This window comes from Pteropus medius, unplaced genomic scaffold, assembly GCF_902729225.1.
Source record: "Pteropus medius unplaced genomic scaffold, Ma_sr-lr_union100, whole genome shotgun sequence".
NCBI lineage: Eukaryota > Metazoa > Chordata > Mammalia > Chiroptera > Pteropodidae > Pteropus > Pteropus medius.
Window position 1 is genome coordinate 145,524 of NW_024349142.1, and position 18,307 is coordinate 163,830.

At 39.8% G+C, this 18,307-nt stretch overlaps 1 protein-coding gene across 11 annotated transcripts in view; it reads right to left on the minus strand.

Annotated features, from left to right (window-relative positions):
- The window catches only part of LOC120617018 (zinc finger protein 501-like), a 39,967-nt gene that overhangs the window by 11,450 nt on the left and 10,210 nt on the right, over nt 1-18,307 (minus strand). For 3 of the 11 annotated variants that reach the window (XM_039880583.1, XM_039880579.1, XM_039880575.1), the window contains exons 2-4: nt 14,757-14,877; nt 14,218-14,318; nt 6,803-6,971 (exon numbers count right to left, since the gene is read on the minus strand). The gene's annotated coding sequence lies outside the window, so the exon portion shown is untranslated. Of the gene's footprint in view, nt 1-6,687; nt 6,972-14,217; nt 14,319-14,756; nt 14,878-18,307 lie in introns of those variants that run through there. The other 8 variants (XM_039880582.1, XM_039880578.1, XM_039880574.1 and 5 more) reach the window with 5 other exon arrangements.

Here is an 18,307-nt window from a genome sequence, read left to right on the forward strand (position 1 = left end):
TGCACAGAAAAGAAAACCATTGACAAAACAAAAAGACAACCTCGTGAATGGGAAAAGATATTTGCCAATGATACATCCAATAAGAGATTAATACCCAAAATATATAAAAAAAACTCATACACCTTAACACCAAAAAGAAAAGAATTGATTTTAAAAATGGGCAGAGGCTCAGCCATAAGGAGATGAAATACTGCCATTTGCAACAACATGGATGGACCTTGAAATAATCATACTAAGCGAAATAAGCCAGACAGAAAAGGTTGAAAATCACATGATATCACTTATATGTGGGATATAAACTTAAAAGCAACAAATGAACAGGACAAACAGAGACTCATGGACATGGACAACGGAATAGTGGTTACCGGGGGAGGGGGGAGAATAAATTGTTAAAAAAATAATAATAAATAAATAAAATGTTAAAAAAAATGGGCAGAGGATCTGAACAGACATTTCTCCAAAGAGGATATATGAGTGGACAACAGTCATATGAAAAGATGCTCAATGTCACTAATCATCAGAGATACAAATTAAAACTACAATGAGATATCATCTGACACCTGTCAGAATGGCTATCATCCATAAACCAACAATAAGTGTTGGTGAGGATATGGAGAAAAAGGAACCATCACACATTGTTGGTGGGAATGTAAATTGGTACAGCCGCAAGAATAAGAACTGTATGATTTCCCCCACATATGGGACTTAAAATAAAAAGCTACAAACCAACCAAACAAAAACCCTCATAGATATAGACAAAGAATGGTGTGGACTAGAAGGGAAGAGGAGTTGGGGGAAGATAAAGAGTGAGTAAATGGTGTCAAATATATATGACAGAAGAACCCTAGACTGCAGTGGTGAACACACAACAGAGTATACAGATGTCTTATTATAAAGATGTAAACCTGATATTTAACCAGTTACCCTCAATAAATTTAATTTTAAAAAACTGATGTCATAAAATTCTAAATTCCAGTGTATTTAATTCATAGAGTAAGTCATAAGCTGGAACTAAATAAATTCTAATAGATTTGACATTAGTAATCCATTTAATAACAAAATTCAAGAATATATATATACTTTCATATTCCTTCATGTTTGGAGGTTCAAATTTTTCCATAAATGTTCAGAGAGATTATTTACCATTTTGTTTTGCTATTGTGAATGCTATTTTAAATCTTTAATTTCTTAGATGTTTTTCCCTCCTGTGGTAGAGAACCAAACCACTATTTATTGATTGTGCATATAAAATGAATCTCTGATAAAGTGGCTGTTGCTGGAGTCTCAGTATAGGTGCTCCAGAATTTTGGTTGGGGTAACTGGACCTCGTTTAAATTTAAGAGAAAGGGAACAAGCTAGAACTTAACTTCTGTTCCATCATTATTTTGGAAATAAGATCTTGAGTTCTAAACATCCTGTTAGGACTTTGAAATCACTACTTTTTACCCTTACAATGATTCATTTCTGCTCCATAAAACAAGTATTTTAGCAAAATATCTCAATCACTACCTCTTGTAATATTACAAGAAGACGATGTAACAGTAAAAAATAAAAACTTTGTAAGAGTGTTTGTGTGTGTGTGTGTGTAAGAATAAGTATGGAATAGATTAAGAAGAATAGGCATAATAAAAATAAGTATAATAATTTAATTTATAGAGCTAAAATGTGAAATTAGTAACATGGCACAAAACAAGACCAAAAAGTGGAAATGTTAGCTCAAATACAATAATTTCTATAAAGAACACATTAAATTGGATGTAAATAATAATGAAATATAAAATAACAGTTTAGAAAGTTACATCATTAGACAGAGGGAATAAAAGCATGCAGTCGAACAAAACAAAGAGCTAAAAATATGTAAAGAAAAGGTAAAGTGTAAGATGAACAGAGGTAGCAGGTATAAATCTGGATGAATTATCCATATAAGTAGTATTGTAGAGGGAAAAAAAAAATCACACCTAGACATATTACTGAAAATATGAGAGACAAAGAAATAAATATGTCAAAGTGGAGTCAGAAAACCCTATCGTATATGAAGATTAAATCTTTTAGAGTTCTCAATCTAAAAGACAGTGTAGGGGTGCAAGATTATAGACAGTACATTCAAAGCATTAAAAGACTCAGAATAAAACAAAAACCTTAGCACATGCCTGTTTCCACATATTCATATAAGAAAGATATTAAGTCTGTAAGGTCCTGGAATAAGCATGGAAAATAACTGTAACAAAGTGTGTTTTATTATCATCTAAAAAATTTACTATTGATAAAAATGCATTCTTGACAGTTATTAATTTGGTATGTTTAGTGTTGCTAAAAAACAAAATGACTACAAAATTTTGCTAAAATACTTTTTTTCCATGGAGCAGCTAATAAGTTACAAATATAAAAATCCTAAGTATTTTAGAACTCAATTTCTAAAAAGTCACAGGTTATAGGTAGAGATTAAACAAAAAGCATTTTAACATACAAGATTAGAGTAACTGCTATAAAGGAGATCATGACATTATAAAGCTATAATAAAAAAAATAGGGTGATACTGGTATAGTGGAATAGGTTTAAAAAACTAATGGGAGAGACTACAGAGCTCATAAAATGACTCATGCATCTATGGATCATAAATTTATTATAAAAATTGAAATGACAAGCCAAAATATTACAGGATTCTCGAACAGAGATGAGACAGAGGCTATAAGCAGAAAGCAGCGTTTATTGATACCGGGACGGCTCAGCGGATTCTTATCCAAAAGCTGAGCCCAGATTTAACATAATGGGCAGTTTTATACAGTCTTCTTCTGTATTCCTACACAGCTACAGATATAAGGAGAACATTGATTGGTTTGCAAGCTATGAGAAAACTGACATCAGCCAGAGAGTCCTGGGAAGGGAGGGTGCAGTCAGGAACGAACTTGTTCGAGCAGGAAATGGCCTGGCAGGGTCAGGCTGTCACATTCCCCACTTTGATGCTTGGATCTAGGACTGGATCAGAGAGCATCATCTTCTTCTAATATTTGGTTTAAAGACTGGTACCTCCATAGCATGAGGACTTTTGCTGCAGATTTTCTTTCTACTATAGCCTCTATGAGGGAGGTGGTTGACCGGATAACAAGAGGCAATAGGCATGAGAGGAGGAGGAGTACTATTCCAGCTAAGGTCTTAAAGTCATCAAAAGTGGAGAACCAGCCTCCAAAGAGGTTACCAGGGTCCCATCATTAGAGTCCCATCCTGACGAGATGTCGTCCTCAGGCTACTGCCGTGCATAGACTGGTCAGTTTCCAGTGTTATGAAAGCGGGGCCGATGTCTTACCCGTGGTGTGTTGGCGCAGTCAGTGTTTTCTTTTGGAGGGTTGCCTTAAGGTGCTCAGAAAAGTCTGCAACACATTCTCACTCTGCAGCTGTGGGTTTAAGACTGCTGTGATGTAGCCAGTGCGTTATTTCAGCAACCTTAACTACCGTGGGGATAGACAAAATGACAGTAAAAGGGCTTCACTACAGGGGTTTTAAGGGCTAGATGTTTAGCTCTTTTACCCAGAAAGGGTCTCCTGACTTAAAGGGATGAACTTCAGTGGTTAAACTGACAGGGAGCCTTTCTCTAACTCATTGGTTGAGAGTCTGGAAGGTGGTCCCTAGGGCCTGAAGCTGTTGTCTCAGAGTCAATTCACCTATTTCCTTGAGGTCTCCTCGTAGTCCTTTGATGAGTGATGGTGGCCACTCATACAGGATCTTGTAGGGGGAGAACCCAGTTTTCTTGGCTGGGGTCAACCTGATTCTTAATAGTGCCATGGGGAGGATTTCATCTAAATGTAGATGTGTCTCCTGACATACTTTTCCCGACTGAGTCTTAAGGGTCCTGTTCATGTACTCCACCTGTCCTGAACTCTGTGGTTGATAGGTGGTATGCAATTTCCATTTAACATTTAAATTCTTAGCTAGTAGCTGCACTATTTCTGCTACAAATGCTGGCCTGTTATCTGAGCCAATGGTAATTGGTAGGCTAAATCGTGGAACAATTTCTTGGCGAAGCTGTCTGGCTACTTCTCGGACCTTCTCAGTCTGGGCGGGGTAAGCCTCTACCCAACCAGAATAGGTGCATACAAAGACCAAGAGATACTTGAAGCCCGTGATAGACATATTTCAGTGAAGTCTACTTCGAGTTCCTCAAAGGGAGTGCCACTAACACTTTGGACCCCAGTGGGGCACACAGCTCTTGCCTGAGGTTGTTGCAGACACAGACTTCACACCGTTCACATACCGCTCAGGAGATGCTAGAGAGCCAGGGGACACAGAAGTACCAGCCCAGAGTGGATTCTAGGGCAGAGCAATCAAGGTGAGTCCTTTGGTGAAACTGCCTGACAAAAGCTGGGGCTAGTTTCTCAGGGACTGCAATTTGCCTGTCCCTGAACTTTCACCATCCACAGGGAGGAGGTTCCCCTCTTCAATTTTAAACCAGGCTTCTTGAGGCAAGTACTTGGGGTCCCATTCATCTAAGAGACTAGGAAACAGGGAAGCAGTTAAAACTGTAGGGCTGGCCATCTCTTCAGCCACTGCCAGTTTGGCAACATGGTCTGCCCTGCGGTTGCCCTGAGCTGTTATGGCGTCTCCTTTTTGATGTCATCTGCAGTGCATGACTGCTACTTTCTTGGGGGCCCACACAGCATCTAAGAGTTCTAGAATTTCCTTTCCATATTTTATGTCTTTTCTCCCTGGATTAGACCTTCCTCTTTGTATAGGGCTCCATGTACATGGAGGGTGGTGAAGGCATACTTAGAGTCAGTGTATAGGTTAGCACACACTCCTGCTGCCAGCTGAAGGGTGCAGGTCTAGGAGATGAGCTTTGCCTTCTGTGCTGAGGTTCTCCTAGGCAGAGGTTGTGCCTCAATGGTGGAATGGTCACCACAGCATATCTGCAAGGCGTCCTCCTCCCTTCACAAAGCTGCTACCATCAGTGTAATAATCCACATCAGGGTCCTTGAGGGGCTGGTCTGTCAAGTCGGGTCGGCTGGAAAGCACTTCATCCATGACTTCAATGCAATTGTGGTCTGGCTGGCCAGGCCCAATAGGTAGGCAAGGTGGCTAGGTTCAAGGTTCGTACTACTTCTAGGCAGATGCGTGGATTCTTGCACAGACTTCCTTGGTATCTGACCATCCGGGCATTGGTTAGCCAATACTGTCTCTTGCACTCCGGTGTCATTACTGAATGTGGTACCTGAACTGTCAGTTCTTGCCCCATAGTCAGTTTGTCGGCCTCTGACACAAGGAGGGTCAAGGCTGAGAGTGCTCACAACCAGGGTGGCCAGCCCTGGGTGACAGAGGTAAGCTATTTGGAGAGATAAGCCACGGGATGGTGCTAAGATCCTAGCTGTTGGATTAAACCCCTACTGTGACACCCATGCGCTTGTGTACGTACAGAAAGAAAATTTTGGTTAAGCCTAGGAGTCCGAGTCCAGGGGTGTTAGTGAGTGCCCATTTGATTTCTTCAAAGGCCTTCTGTTGTGTAGATTCCCAGAGCAGGGGCTCCCGTTTTACCCGCTTTGTGGCTTCATAAAGGGATTTGGCCAGGATGGAGAAATTAAGTATCCAGATTCTGCAGAAGCCAGCTGTTCCGAGGAATTCATGGACTTGTCACCAAGTGGTAGGGACGGGAATTAAACAGACCGTTTGTTTCCTTTCTGGGCCGAGTTAGCACTATCCCTGCGACAGGTGAAAGCCGAGGTATTTGACTCTTTCTTGGCAGATTTGAGCCTTCCTTTTAGAGACCTTGTAACTCACTTCCCAGAGGAGATTGAGGAGTAGATACGTTCCTTCCATGCATTCCTCATAGGTCTTTCCTGTTAAGAAGAGATCATCTACATACTGCAGTAATGTACAGGTGTATTGGTCTGCCAGGAAGGCCTTTAAATCTGAGGCTAGAGCTGTCCTAAAGATGGTTTGGGAGTTTTAGAACCCCTGAGGCAGCTGTGTCATGTCAATTGGCCCTTGTCTCCCCTATCAGGGCTTTCCCACTGGAAGGCAAAGATTGGCTGACTTCTGGATCTGCTGGCAACACAGGCTTCTTTTCCTTCAACTGACCTTGGGAGGGTGCCAAGGCTCGGCCTAGGAGGACCCTATGGTTCTCCTCTAGCACTCTCAAACAAGGGGGTCAAGTGCAAACTATTGCCTCCCAATAAGCAATATAAGGAAATTAGTCTGGGTGGCCAGATTGATTGGAAATGACTTGAGAGATCTTTGCAATGACCTCCCTATCGATAGCCCCCTCCACTGGTCACTCAATGTCAAAAGAGGGCCCGTCGATCTCACAAGAGGTACAGAGTTTCTGTGGGGTGAATTTAATTCCATAATCTCCTGAATAACCCTTTTTGAAATTCTTAAGCATATAACCTAAAGGTGTCTATTTGTTGTCCTTCCACCCATGGTTGGTCACACACACACATTCAGAGATTCACTTCGCCTAAGGCCGCTCCCCTCGCAGGGAACTTTCAGGCACCTCTTAGCAATTGGTGGGTCGGTATAAACTCCCAACTTAGATCACTGGAGTAGACTCCTCATGAAGATCCAGTGACACCACCCTAAAGCCATATGAGATTCACCACGAACCCATGGATAGGGGCTCAATTCTCGCTTTGTAGCGAAGCCACGTCTCAATCACACACAAACACACACCAAATACACTCCACCCTCCACCCTATATACCTGAGAGGTCACGGTTTCCTCCAACAAATATAGAGTAATTGGGTGACCTCAGGAGTTAATCAGACTCCCTTTCTGTCCTCTAATGGCAGGCTGTTCCTGGGACCCAGGTCCTCACCACTCAGTCAGGCAGTACTCCTGGGATGGTTCCTGCACCTCTCCGGGTTCCGTTGTGCTCTCAGAGCCGCCACCCAGGTCCACAGGAAGAGTCGTCCTCCCCTACAGACAATAGGTCCGCTAGCACACCAGGTGAAGTCCACTTCTCCCAGCGTCCCCTGGGCCAGACCCTGAAGACAAGGGAGGCGAAAAACCACTGTCTCTAAATCCCAGACAAGCCCCCAGAAATGTTGCAGGATTCTCGAACAGAGAGAATGGACACCGAGGCTATAAATAGGAAGCATTTATTGATGCTGACACAGGATCAGCAGATTCTTATCCAAAGGCTGAGCCCAGACTGTAACATAATGGGCAATTTTATATAGCCTCGTACTTCTGCATTCCTACACAGCTACAGATATAAGGAAGAACAATGATTGGTTGGCAAGCTGTAAGAAAACTGACTTCAGCCTGAGAGTCTTGGGAAGGGGGAGGCAGTCAGGAACGAACTTGTTTGAGCAGGAAATGGCCAGGCAGGGTCAGGCTGCCACAACACAGTTGAAAGATTTTTTTGAGCCCTGTAAAATTGTTAGTTAGCATATGAATAAGTAAATATTCCATGTCCTGGCCACTGTAACATTTTAATAAATTATCCTACAAGTGAATAAGGAAAAAATCAACTCAACTTGAAAAAGACTGAAAAACTCTTGTGTGTACACAAAATTCCAGATGGCACACACTTTTCAAAAGCACAAATTAAAATAAAACTCATCAAAACTCATCAGATTGGCAAAACTCAGGCTGACACTGCCAAGTGTTAGTAAAACTGTAGAAATTAATAAATATTGGAAACTACTAGTGGGTGTATAGGTTGGTAAATTTTTGGAAAACAGTTTGGCATTATCAAGATCTAAATAATTAACTACTTGTGAAAAAACCGATTCCACTTTTTAGGACAGACAAATGGGTGCTTAGATACTCCAGAATGCATGGCAGATACGGCTACCGTAATAATGTTTATAAATACAGAAAACATAAGCAAAAACATAAGGAAAGAGAAGCCTTCACCAAGAAAAAAAATATAAAGATATGTCACAGAATACTCCACAGATGTGAAAAATATGGGTAAAATCAGAATATACCGTGCAAATGGAATAAAATACATCATAATCCTTATCAACACTACTCCATTAACAGAAAGTTTTTTTTTTAATTAATTTTTTTTTTTATGGTGATATTGGTTAACGAAACCCAATAAGTTTCAGCTTTACACTTTAACAGTAAGGCACATATATATTTACACTGTGTGTTCATCTCCCATAGTTAGATTTCTTTCTGTTACCACATATTTGACGTCCTTTACCCTGTCTACCTTACCCTTCTCCCACTCCACACCCCCTGGTAACCACTAGTCTATAGTCCATGTCCATAAGCCTCTGATCGTTTGTCCTGTTCATTTGTTGCTTTTAGGTTTATATCCCACATATAAGGAATATCATGTGATTTTCTACTTTTTCTGTCTGGCTTATTTCGCTTAGCATGATTATCTCGAGGTCCATCCATGTTGTTGCAAATGGCAGTATTTCATCTCTTATTATGACTGAGTAATATTCCATTGTATATACGTACCACAGCTTCTTTAGCCAATCATCTACCGTAGGACACTTTGGTTGCTTCCATGTCCTGGCCACTGTGAATAATGCTGCTATGAACATCAGTGTGCAAATATCTCTTTGGATATGGATTTTCAAGTCTTTGGAGTAAATACCCAGTAGAGGGATTGCTGGATCATATGGTAGATCAACTCCTACTTTTTTGAGGAACCTCGAAACTGTTTTCTATAGTGGCCGTACCAATTTGCAGTCCCACCAGCAGTGTATGAGGATTCTTTTTTCTCTGCATCCTTTCCAATATTTGTTATTACTTGTCCTGTTGATTATAGCTATTCTAACAGGTGTGAGATGGTATCTCATTGTGGTTTTGATTTGCATTTCTCTAATAGCTAGCGATGCTGAGCATCTTTTCACAAGTCTGTTGGCCATTGATACGTCCTCTCGGGAAAAGTGTCTGTTCAGATCCTCTGCCCATTTTTTGATTGGATCGTTTCTTTTTTTTTTTTGTTATCGAGTTGGATGAGTTCTCTGTATATTTTGGATATTAGGCTCTTATCGGAGGTGTCGCTTGCAAATATATTTTCTCATTTGGACGGTGCTCTCTTTACCTAGTTGATGATTTCTTTTGCTGAGCAGAAAGAAGCTTTTTAGTTTGATGTAGTCTCATTCATTTATTTTAGCTTTTACTTGCCTTGCCTTTGAGTTCAAATTCATAAAATACTCTTTAAGTCTAAGGTCCTTGAGTTTAGTTCCTATGTTTTCTTCTATGCATTTTATTGTTTCAGGTCTTATATAGAGGTCCTTAATCCATTTTGAGTTAATTTTGGTGTGTGGTGATAGGCAACAGTCTAGTTTCATTCTTTTGCAGGCAGCTTTCCAGTTTTCCCAGTACCATTTATTGAAGAGGCTTTCCTTTCTCCACTGTATGTATTTGACATTTTTGTTGAAAATTATTTGCCCATGTAAATATGGGTTTACTTCTGGACTCTCAATTCTGTTCCACTGGTCCGTGTGTTTTTTTTCTGCCAATACCATGTTGTTTTGATTACTGTTGCTTTGTAGTATAATTTGAAGTTGGGCAGAGTGATGCCTCCAGCCTTGTTCTTTGTTCTCAGGATGGCTTTGGCAATTCGGAGTCTTTTGTGCTTCCATACATAAATGATGATTTTTTGTTGCATTTCTTTAAAAACTGACGATGGGAGTTTGATCGGGATTGCATTAAATCTGTATAATGCTTTAGGTAATATGATCATTTTAACTACTTCGACTCTTCCAATCCAAGAACACAGAATATCTTTCCATTTCTTTATGTCTTCTTTGATTCCTTTTAACAGGGCCTTATAGTTTTCATTATAGAGCTACTTCACATGTTTTATTAGATTTATTCCTAGGTATTTTATTCTTTTTGTTGAAGCTGCAAAAGGAATTTTTTTTTCCACTTCTTTTTCTGAAACTTCATTATTAGAATATAGGAACACTATGGATTTTTGAATGTTGATTTTGTATCCAGAAACTATATTGTATTTGCTTATTGTTTCTAGTAGTGTTCATATGGAGTCTTTAGGGTTTTCTATATAAAGAATCATGTCATCTGTAAATAGTGACAGTTTGACTTTGTTTCCTATTTGGACGCTTTTTATATTTTTCTCTTGCCTGAATGCACTCATTAGGACGTCCAAAGTTATACTGAATAACAGTGGTGACAGTGGACACCCTTGTCTTGTTCCTGATCTTAGAGGGAAGCTTTTTAGTTTTTCAACATTAAGACTAATGTTGGCTGAGGGTTTGTCATATATGGCCTTTATTATGTTAAGTTACTTTCCTTCTGTACTGATTTTAAGTGTTTGATTAATAATGGATGCTGTACCTTGTTGAAGGCTTTTTCTGCATCTATTGGTATGATCATATGATTCTTATTTTTGTTTATGTGGTGTATCACATTAATCAATTTGCATATGTTGAACCATCATTGTGCCTCTGGGATAAAGCCCACTTGATCGTGGTGTATATCTTTTTAATATGTTGCTGTATTCAGTTCACTAGTATCTTATTTAGGATTTTTGCATCTGTGTTCATGAGAGATATCGGTCTGTAGTTTTCTTTTTTTGTGTTATCTTTACCAGGTTTTGGTACAGGGTAATATTAGCCTCATAAAATGAGTTGGGAAGTATTGCCTCCACTCCGGTTTTTTGGAAGAGTTTGAGGAGAACAGGTATTAAATCTTCTTTGAATGTTTGGTAGAATTTACTGGTAAAGCCATCTGGTCTGGACTTTTACTTTTTGGTAGGTTCTTGATAATTGTTTCAATTTCCATACTGCTGATTGGTCTATTTAGATTTTCCATTTCTTCTTGATTTAGTCTATGAAGGTTGTATTTTAAAAGTACTGGTCCATTTCTTCTAGGTTATTAAATTTGGTGATATATTCTTTTCCATAGCATTCTTTTATAATCTTTTGTATTTCTGTGGTGTCTATTGTAATTTCCCCTCTTTTATCCCTGATTTTGTTTATTTGTGCCCTTTCTCTATTTTCTTTAGTGAGTCTCGCCAGGGGTTTGTTCATTTTATTAACCTTCTCAAAGAACCAGCTCTTTTTTGTATTCATATTTTCTATTCTGTTTGTTTGTTTGTTTTTAATTTATTTCTGTTCTAATTTTAGTTATTTCTTTTCTTCTGCTGACTTTGGGCTTCATTTGTTCTTCCTTTTCTAGTTTTTTAAGATGAAGCGTTAGGTTATTTGGGCTGTTCTTGTTTTTAGAGATAGGCCTGTAATGATATGACTGCTTTTGCCGTATCCTAAAGTTTTGATATGTTGTACTATCATTATCATTCGTTTCTATGTATTTCTTGATCTCTCTTTTTATTTCTTCTCTGACTCAGTTATTCTTCAGTACCATGTTGTTTAATCTCCATGTATTTGTGGTTCTTCTTGCTTTATTTTTGCAGTTGATCTCTAATTTCAAAGCATTATGATCAGAGAATATGGTTGGTATGATATCAACCGTCTTATATTTGTTGAGGCTCTGTTTCCCAGTGTGCGGTCAATCCTGGAGAATGTTCCATGTGCACTAGAGAATATATAATCAGCTGATTTGGGATGGAAGGCTCTGTAAATGTCAATTATGTCCAGTTGGTCTAATATGTCCTTTAAGGATGTTATTTCCTTATTGATTTTCTGTTTGGATGATCTGCCCATATCCAACAGTGGGGTATTTAGGCTCCCTACTACGATACTACGATAGTGTTTTGGTCTGTTTTTCCCTTTGGTTCTGTCAGTAATTGCTTTATATATTTCAGGACTCCCTGATGGAAAGCATAGATATTAACGTGTTATGTCTTCTTGGTAACTGATTCCCTTTAACATTATGAAGTGTCCCTCGATATCTTTACCTTTTTTATTTTGAAGTCTATTTCATCTGATATTAGTACCGCTACTCCCACTTTTCTCTGAATGCCATTTGCTTAAAATATCATTTTCCACACTTTGAGTCTATATTTGTCTTTGGAACTGAGATGTGTCTCCTGGAGGCAGCAAATGGTTGGGTTTGTTTTTTGATCCATTCTGCAACTCTGTGCCTTTTTATTGGTGAGTTCAGTCCATTTACATTTAGTGCGATTACTGAAATATGAGGTCTTCTTACAGCCATTTTATCTTTTGCTTTCTGGTAGTTCAGTGTTTCCATTGCTTCCTTGTCTTTGTGTGTCTGTTTTCTTTATTTTGGTTGGCTTTTGTGGGTTTTCCCTCTGGTTCTTCTTGTTTTATATACTTCAGTTCTGAATCTTTGGTGTGTGGTTACCATTACGAATATGTAAAGGATAGTTACATATATACAGTCTTCCGTTTTCTTCTGCACGTGCCTTATCTCCTTTCCCCTTTGCAAATTTAGATCTTTGAATCCTCCCCTTTTGTCATTGTTGTCTCAATTAGTCCATATTTATGCTGAACGTTCATTACTATCTTGCTATAGTAATTCTCTTCTTATTGTTTATGCTTTTAAAGCCCTGTTCTTAGTAAGGGTTGCACTCCTCTGCTTCTATTTGCCTGACAATCACCTTACTCCTGTTTTTTTTTGTCATTTTGTTTTAGGTGAGCTGTCCCCTTTCAGTAGTGCAGGCCTCATAGTGGAGAATTCCCTCAATTTTTGTATGTCTAGAAAGGTCTTGATTTCTCCTTCATATCTAAAGGAAAGCTTAGCTGGATACATTATTCTAGACTGATAGTTCCTTTCACTTAATAGTTTGAATATTTGATTGTATTCCTTTCTGGCTTATAAGATTGTGCTGAGAAGTCCGAGGATAATCTAATGAGTTCTCCTTTATAAGTTACCTTCTTCTTTTCCCTGGCTGCCCTGAGAATTGTCTTTGTTGTTGATTTTTGATAACTTTAATACAATGTGTCCTGATGAAAAGCTTTTTAGGTTGAGATAATTAGGTGTTCTGTTGACTTCTTGAATTCCAAGCTCCAGCTCATTCCTTAGATTTGGGAAATTCTAGTCCACTGTGTCTGAAAATGCTTTCTAGCCCCTCTTCCTTTCCCTCGCCTTCAATAATGCCCATTATTCTTAGTTTCCTCTCCTGATGGTATCAGCTAGTTCTTGTATTTGTTTCATTAATTTTCATTCTTCGGTTTCTCTCTTCTTCCTTTTGATTTATTTCTAGATTTCTGTCTTTGATATCACTGATCTTTTCCTCCATTTGGTCAACTCTATATCCCGAGCTTCCTATTTCATTTTTCAACTCTTGCACTGTGTTTTTCATCTCCAGAAAATCTACCCTGTTCTTTTTGAGGGTTTTGAGCTCCTTACTAAAGAACTCATTCTGCTCATCTAATTGTTTTTTCAATTCTTGAAATTGTTGATATGACTCGTTTCGGAATTCACTGAGTTTTTTCAGAAGTACCATCCTGAATTCTCTGTTGTTTAAGTTGAATATTTCTATGTCTGTAAGCTTTTTTTCTGGAGATTTTTCTCTTTCTTTCTGAGATGCCTTGTCACCTTGGTGGTTGATGGTGTTTAATGGACTATTTCCCCACCTGGGCATTAATGGAAGTGTATTCTGCTTTTTTCCAGAAAGATTTATTACATAAAGGTCTCTCTTTAGCCTGTTGCAAAGAAGGCGCTTTTCTTTTCGTTTCCATTAGGTGGCGTCTAAGTCTCTTGGATTCCTGCTTTATATAAAGCCTTAATAATGCCTTTTTTATTTTTCTTATAGATGTTTAATTGCGCTCACTACTCTCAGTCTCAGTCCCTGTCAGTGTTAGCGATAGTTTAGGTAGCATTTGTTCTGATTCCCCTGTGCTCCGTGGTGTTCAGCCTCAGAGGATATGGGGGGAGGGGCCCTCTAGGTTGGGAGGTGGGGGATGCACCTCAGCCTCGGTTTTGCAAGAGTGGCTGATAAAAATCAACTGTTGTTTCTCTGCCATCCTGCTTCTCTGCTTTCTGCCCCAATGACTGGGCACTGCTACCAGCTCTCCCAGACAGGGTTGTTCAGGGAACTCACAGTACTTTCTCCCTCCACAACCCCCTACAGGGAGCTCCAGTTGCGAGAGGCAGCTTTTTTGTTTCTCCCAGTCCACCATCGACACCCGGGTTTCTGACCTGTGGTAGCTCTTATGCGCAGATCCCACACTCAGATGTGCTGGTGTGCAGTTTGAGCGTTTTTTGTTGAGTGTTAGATGTTCAGCTTATTATTGTTTCAAGGAGAGAGATCTGGGGATGACTCTCACTCCACCGTGTTTCTCAGAAAGTTTTTTTAAATAGGTGAAACTCAATTACTTTCATCAAGTATTTCCCACATAGTTGGTAAAAGTATCAGAAAATGCTTACCTGAAAACATTGGAGAGGAGCTTCTCTCTGGGAGTGTGGATAATCCCTCTGGAAGGTGCACTGGTGGCTCCTGAGATCCTATTTATATCCCATTTCTTGACCTGGGCAGTAAACGGATTTTAGAGCCAGTTATTCAACTGCACATGTAAGTTCTATGCAATTTTTAATATTTCAAAGTTTGGAAGACCAAAATTGGCAGGGTGGGGTAGGGGTGGGATAAATAAATATGTGACTTACATTAAAAGAACTGTCATAAGAACAAAACTATGAATTCTTTTTCATTGGACCACATACATTGTTATAGCAAAGTTAATTGCCTGTAGTTTTTTAAATTAATAATATAAATTTCAGGTGTACTTTATAATACCACATCTGTGTACTCCATTGTGTGCTCACCACCCCACCCCGTCTAACCTCCTCCTGTCACCATATATTTGATCCCCTTTACCCTCTTTGCCCTCTCCCCACACCCAGAACTATGACATTTTAATGGAGAATAGGAAAGAGCTGGGCGAGGGCCCAGAGGATGCCCCATGTACCTGAATTGGCCCTTTCAGCGCAACCAGAGCCTGTGGGCGGGGCGGGCACGGAACGGAGCAGCGGGCGCAGCATTTTCCTGGTCATTACCTCAGGCTCGCCCAGCGATACGAACGTTTAGATCTGTGGACAGATCCAAGTTTACCAAATGTAAGCTGAAGATGACACCAGACGCCTTCCTCTCGCATGGAAATGACTCTGATCAGCCCCTATTGGTCTAGTGCCGCCGACGCCCGGCGCTGTGCCTTCCCGGTAATGTAGTTCTCAGTGCCCTGGGCCTCAGGGAACTGTCCCCGGCACCGAAGCAGGGGACGATGGCAAGGGGTGTCGAGGCTCTGAGGAAGGGGCAGCCTTTCACACTTCTTACAGGGGACAAACCCAGATTTCAGTGGAATTTCGTCTGTGTAGATCACAGTAATGTACGGAGACATCTTATTTCAGATGTTCCCCAAAGTTACAAAACCAGATAGGAACACGAGCCATATTTTCACTCAGACGCAAAGTGCATCCACTCACAGTTGAGATTTGATTACCACTGTCTTATTTGCTCTTCGAATCTATGTAGACTGAAGCTTTAGAATCAATTGGATGGGGTCAAGAGTGAAGAATGCAGACTGAGCCATAGCGGGTAAGAGACAGGGTCACACATGGCAATACAGAAAAGAGAGACGGGGTGGCCTGAAGCAGGTGGAGCAATGCTTCATCTCTGGTTCCCTCAGAAAAAAAAGTAGAGCGTAGGAACTGACCCATTTTTCTTACTCTATATCCTGATATGTACTACTCATTTTTAGAAGCTAAGAGCTATCTGAAAGAGTGACTTACCACATGCGATTTCCTGAAAGGACTGGTGACTGTGGTCACAGTATTCAGAAAAGGGGTACCTGATCTCTGACATAAAGGATTGCATGACATGATCTCCTTTCACGGCTGGGAGGTAAATATAATTTCACCTGCAACAGCAGTAACTATGCATGGGGAGTTGAGATTATCTCAGAGAATTATTTGTGAAATGTTGAAATTACTGAAATTAATGATTATTTAGTTATTCAAAGTTGGTGGCCAAGATAGTTCTTGGTCATGTGAACAAGGTTGGGATCTCAGTGAGGTTTGAAGGGACACTTAAGTCTGAGAAGTGAAAGAATGAAGCTGAGCACGTGGTTACACAGGAAGCTTAGCTAGCTGAGGTTATGACTCTCTAAGTTATTTTTTTTTTATTTAAATCATTTTTTAGTACACTGAACAATACTAGCTTAAAGGGATGATGTAGAGAAGAGATAGCTTCGCTAGAGTACTAAAAACAAATAAGGCATCTGTAGTATCCTATTCATTCTCTCCTTAAGAAATACTCATTAAGTACCTACTGCATTCTAGACACTTGTGGCTGCATAAGACACAGCAGGATCTAAAAAGTCGAAGACCCCAAAGACCCCCATGAGGCTTTCATTCTAGTCAAAAGACAGTAAATATTAATGACAATAGTCAATTATGTAATATTTCTATATGTTATCTGTCAAAATAAGATAAAGTTAGGGGTGCTATTAAATGGGGTTACATTTTTGCAATTAAAGTTTTCAATAGATTATTAAGGGAAGACTCCATTAAGAAGATATCAGAGCAAAACTGAAGAAGGTCATGGTCTAAGCCTTGTGAATATTTTGGAGAATTAGTTCCAGGGAGAGAAAGTCAGAACAAAGACCCTAAATTCAGGTCAGGTTTATTTCCTTCCAGTAAAAGCAAGGGACCTGAAGTAAGTACTCTCAGGTGAGTAAGCAGGAGAGTGGAAAGAGATGAGCTGAGCGATGTTCTGGGGCCAGACACGTAGAATAGGGCAGGCCATTTTAAAGAGTTTTCAATTTGTTACAAATGAACTGGGGAGCTAGGACAAAAAAATGAAATGGAATGGAACCTGTCTATGTTAATGAATTATTGTGACTACTGTGCTGAGAACTGTTAGAAGTGGGAGACCATGCAGAAGACTGTTACTAAGATCCAGGTGAATGGGATAGTGACTCTGACTGGGATAAGCAGTGGTGGTGATGAAATGTGGCCAGATTTTTTTTATGTTGTATTTTATCACACACACACCAAAAACCTCCACAATTTAAAACAGTGCTTTAAGAATTTTCATAACACACAGACATACACTAAAGGCACTATTAGGAAAAATATTCAAATATGGGTAAAATCTAAAAGATGCTTCATTGGAAGCTTGTGTAGGAGGTAGATGGTTCATAAATTTTAATTGATAACTATTTCATGTGCAACTGAACTTAAATTTAAGTTATTTGGCTTATTCCAACTTCCTATATTAAACAGCTCTTTGGCACATAGTAACCATCAGAATGTAAAAGCACCTTTCTATTTACAGATGATAAAGTTCTTTTATGTGACAGCCTTGCTTACTCTTGGAAAATCACATGTATGTCTTCAATTACGATAGACTAGTGAAAGGGAGAATAACAATCAAATGCACCCAATCCTCTATGACATAATTTATGGCTTTCTGTAATCTTGCAGAGGGACACAAACTCTATCTGATAGGTTCTATTTCTTTTGGAGTTAATCAGTAGAACCCATCAGCAGCCTGTACAGCTACAGTTTGAAGCAAACAGCCTAGGAAGAATACAAGGATCCATAAAACCTCTGGATCAGTTGCTCTGGCAGTGACGGTGTCTATAGGACACAGGTCTGTAGGTCCCGAGGAGTTTTGTACACCCTCATCCCATAGTCACAGACAATGGGACACTGATGGATGCCCTTTAGAAGGGCACATCCACTCTGGTTTGTGGCAGTTTCCCCACTTCCTACTAATCCAACTGGTTTCTGTTCAGAATTTGGTCCCCACCCTGAGCCTTTTAAGTCCTGCATCCACTACATGATTTTTGACTTTAGGACGTGGGCAACCAGGTAGATCAGGGGAGGAAGAAGGGACATCCTCTGAGTATAAATGACCCAAAGCATGCTGCTGCCAAATGCAATGAAGATTGTCAAGACAACTGCCCTGTCCTCAAGCTAACTATTAGAACCACAAGTAATCTTTGCATCCAGGCCAGAGCACTAAACTTTCCCAGGAGAACTTGTGCAGCAAACCTAGACTGAGAGCTGTTCTTCATCCTATTTCCTCTGAAACATATAGAGTTCAATAAAACCTGTTCATGCTTTCATTCTGGCACAGTCCAATTCTTTTCTCACCCACAGCACACAGTGCATAGAAGCCCAAGAAGCTAAATGTAGCTTAAACAATGAGACCTTTACTATTACAAAGGCCTTCAGGGTGAGCGAGGAGTTCCTACATGGAGGAACCTGGTGACTGGAAAGGTCCATTACAAGCAACAAGAGACAAAAATGCCTTCGAAAAAGAGAAACTTTTGTAAGCTGCCAGCTGAGGCCAGCTCAATTCATCTTGCAAAACAGTAACATCCACACCCAAACCAGTCTGGGAGAGGAAACGAGGCCTTGCCAAAATGGCCTAAATGCCTGGTGAATACACCAGATAAAACAAGAGAGCATAGCAATCTGCTATCCCTGAGCATTTTAGAGACTAAGGTGATAC